We start from the raw sequence: 4,035 nt of genomic DNA, 5'->3' as shown, positions 1-4,035 counted from the left end.
ATCTAACGCAAGGTGCTCCCAACTTTCCTCGATAAATTGTTCGAGCAACGTTCGAGCTACAAATCTTTCATTTTCAACGTCGGATCGTTTGTAGACGCGGTGAGAGCTCTTTTATTGGTTTAAAAAAGATTGATCGTTTGAAATGTATGGCTCGCGAGATCGACTATTTCCCCCTTCTTCTCCATCGTTCGCTCCTCGACCATCTTCCTTCTTCTTCTCCAGTTTCAAGTGAATAAAACGATCTGATCGCGGTGTCACGCCTTTTCGAAAACTTTGCCCCTTAATCATTTTAATTCCGAACTCACTGGGGACATTTTTTGCGTTACTATTTTCTTCGCTCGACAGGATGATGGATTAATTAATAACGCCTTGCTATTTTCAATTTATGCAACATTCATCTGGGAAATAAGCGAAAATTTTTTGGTGTAACAATTTTTCATATTAGCAAAAAAATACGAGTGTAATGCTCGATGTTATAAAAATTTATTATATTTATGATATAATGAAGAAAGAAAAAGGGAATTAATCGTAGTAATAAAATTTTCCTCATTGGAAATTAACAAATCTCCAGATGGAATATTTTCGAATTGGAACGAAATGAAAAATTTTGCACTCGAAAAGCATCGATTTGAATTCGTGTGACACTGTGGTCACCACGACGCCAAGAGTTACCATCCAACATCCTTCTCGATCCGATATACGACGAAATATTGAGCGTGCTGGCTGCTCGAGTATATTACGGTCGCGGTCGAGAGGATCGGACCAATATATAGCAGTTGGAGAGAAGATCGATGAGAAACTGATCGGTATGCGGGACACGCGACGTCTAAACCGGCGATTATCATATTTATGATGTCTTCTGTTTGGCGGGACGGGGCGAGGCCGATGGCTTATACACGGGATTTCCAACGCCGCGGTCGATCCATTTCGTTTTCCCGTTGCGGGACGTTCTTCCGTCCCGTGATTGAATAATTAAGCCGTAATCGAATTAAATCCAGCCATTAACGTTCCTCGTTTTTCGTTTCGCGCGCCGAATGAAAAATAGGGAAACGAGCGAAGGAATGGAAAATTTATCGCGCCCCTTCTTCGCCCGGATTAATTATCACGCCGACGTGCGAGTATTTCTTAATCGGGTTTCCCTTTTATCGGTTAATTACCCGCAAGAATAATCGCCACGGTTAACGATCTTTTTATCTGTTTCGTTCAGTTAGCGAGAGAATTGGCTTCGGTCAGCCGTGAATTATGGCAGTATTCTTCGTGAAAGGAGACCTGATTAGTTGTGGAATGAAATTGAAGTTGTTTGACGGAGTTTCCGAATGTTTGAACGGGAATTGCAAAGTTTGCGGCCGATTTCTTTCATGAAGGAACTATATTAATTGTAGAAGAATTTAACTCGTTTATTTTTATTGGGGCATTTTTGTTTGACGTAATCTTTTGTTGACGTTAGTTCTTTATCAGGGAATTTTATATAACTGTGTTGGGGAATATTTATTCGCAATTTTTGGCAAAGTTTATGAGTGTTTGAAGTAATTGAAAACCTGTTTTTGATAGGATGTCTATTTTAAGGTACTCTTGCTGATAAATTTGTTTGATGAAGTTTGCAAATGTTTGAATAAAAAATTTGGCTGTTTCATTGAAAACTATTACTATCTAAATCTGTTTGATGAAGTTTGCAAATGTTTGAATAAAAAATTTGGCTGTTTCATTGAAAACTATTACTATCTATTATTTGTTCATTATCCGTGATCATCGCTTTCTATTATTTACATCTCATTCGTGACAAATGTTTGCATTCAAGATTATTATCATTTTTTAATAGTTCAGAGAAATCGTAGTGTAATCTTTTTATTCGCGCCACAGTGTGACAGTAAACGTGTTAACGGTACTTCTTCGTGGATACGTTTCAAAACGTATATAGATTTAAACTCACAAGTCTGTTTCAGGTGATTCATCTTTTTTGTTGGGAATTGATCGAAGAATTCTTGCCCTCGTGACACTCTCCTCGTCTCTCACTGTTTTCAAGTTTTCAGCCTGCCCCAGTTGCGTTATCCCTTGAAACGGTACAAAATAATACACCTGTGATATACATATGTACGTATTGTACATAACATCTCGCAAGGGATCAGAAATATTCAACGTGACATACATATTCCACTCGTGGGGCCGTGAGAGTTGAAGGGTTAATCAAACGTTTGGATAGCGCAATATTCGAATAGCAGAACGTTTGAATAATAGCTGCTCACATGCTGTAGATTCCAATACTCCGAACCTTCGTTACAGAAGAACTTTTACTTGGGCACATGTTATGTGTGTTAGAATAGTGGAACTTCCAATACACAAACTAATAGCGAGACAAAAAGATTTGGTCAGTGGAATTTGTCAGTAACGGAACAACCACTTTTTTCTGTTTAAATTAAATCACGTGTGTTTAAATGAATTAAGAAAATTGTCGGTTTATTTCGATATTTAAGAATGTCACATATTTTTTAATTATTTTTAATTTTAACTGCAATTAATTTTTATGCTTCTTGTGTTTTAATATTGTTTTCTTAGTAAAGTCTTTAGTATCTCGTATGTCAGTAACTTCTTTTTGCGACATGTCAAGCATTTAATAATCAAAATAATCTGTTAGTAATAATAATAATAATAATAATAATCTGTTATCAATAAATATTCTCGTTTCGATAATAGAATCCGATACGATACATTTCACAAAATTATGATTAAAATATCTCGTAAGATAATAGTTCTTCGACATAGGTTAATATCTTTCTACAGTGATATATCATTCCATATGAAAAACAAACAATATCTCATCTTCGTGTCTCCAGCAATATTGCAAACATGAAGAACTGAAGTACGTCACGTACCTAGAAAATGGTAGTAAAACTTTCTCCTCTTTCACATTTTGCAAAAAAACTTATTTATCTAAGAAAACGAGGAGGAACGCTGGGAGCTAATGGCTGTACAAACATCTACCTTCCGTTCCTCTCTGTCTTTCGCTTTTGATTTTTCCTATTTCCCCCAGAAAATCTTGAAACACAATTCTGACACAGACGAACGTGTGTGTGTGCGCGTATGTGTGTGTCTGTACGTTCTCCGAAGAGACAGACGTCCCCATTGGACGTTTGAAATTCGCGCAACGCGACGGAACACGGTTATGCACGCCTTTGTACGACAATTTAAAGGTTTTCTCGCTAGCGTAGGTGAATGAGAGAGAGAGAGAGAGAGGGAGAGAGATAGAGAAACTCGCGAGAAAGTGGTGACGTGCGAAACGAAGCCGCAAGGTACACTTTGCCCCCAAACCCCTACTTGCTTCTGCACTTGTTGGCACAATTAATGCGTCGGTGTGCATCAAACACGCTGTTAATGTGTTTTCTGAAACATTAATAACTTGGCCCGGTCGCGGGAAGTAATTGAAATGCGTTCACGGCCGGCGATGAACCACTCCTCCTCCTCCTCCCCCCCCCCCTCCAGTCTTTTCCCTTCCCGCGCGTTTAAATTCCGCGCTCTAGCGCGCGCGTTACGAGAAATAATTAGAACGTAATGGAATTTCTGGCACTGGCGCGGCGTGGCTCGTCAAATCGTACGAAATAACGTGGTTCCGCGTTTCTAACAGACCCGGCGGAACGATTAAGACGCAGGTACTTACACAGGCTCGCGAAAATATATTCAGATACTCGTAGACACGTGTGCACAGCTGCATACTTTGGTATTACGTTAACGTCGTTGTGGAATTTAACTACACTTTGATTAATATTGGCACAGTTTGATGCAAATGTGGGAGTGTGATGATGATATTTATTTATTTACGGTAGAAGCTGCTACGATAAGATAAAGTGGAGCAGTTGAAAATATTGTACAGATTGGTATAAATATTTTATGACTTTCATGAATTATTACAGTAATAGTAGAGCATGTAATTAACAGAGTTTCTTATTTTACACATTTGTATTCAGATTTTCAACACCGTGGCAATCCGTGTTTCTGTTGCATTGTGATCGCGTTTATTTAAATACGTGTACGTAGCTGTTG

Source organism: Frieseomelitta varia, unplaced genomic scaffold (genome assembly GCF_011392965.1).
Source record: "Frieseomelitta varia isolate USP_RPSP 00005682 unplaced genomic scaffold, Fvar_1.2 scaffold_557, whole genome shotgun sequence".
In the NCBI taxonomy this organism is placed as follows: domain Eukaryota; kingdom Metazoa; phylum Arthropoda; class Insecta; order Hymenoptera; family Apidae; genus Frieseomelitta; species Frieseomelitta varia.
Note: the sequence above shows the minus strand (reverse complement) of the source record.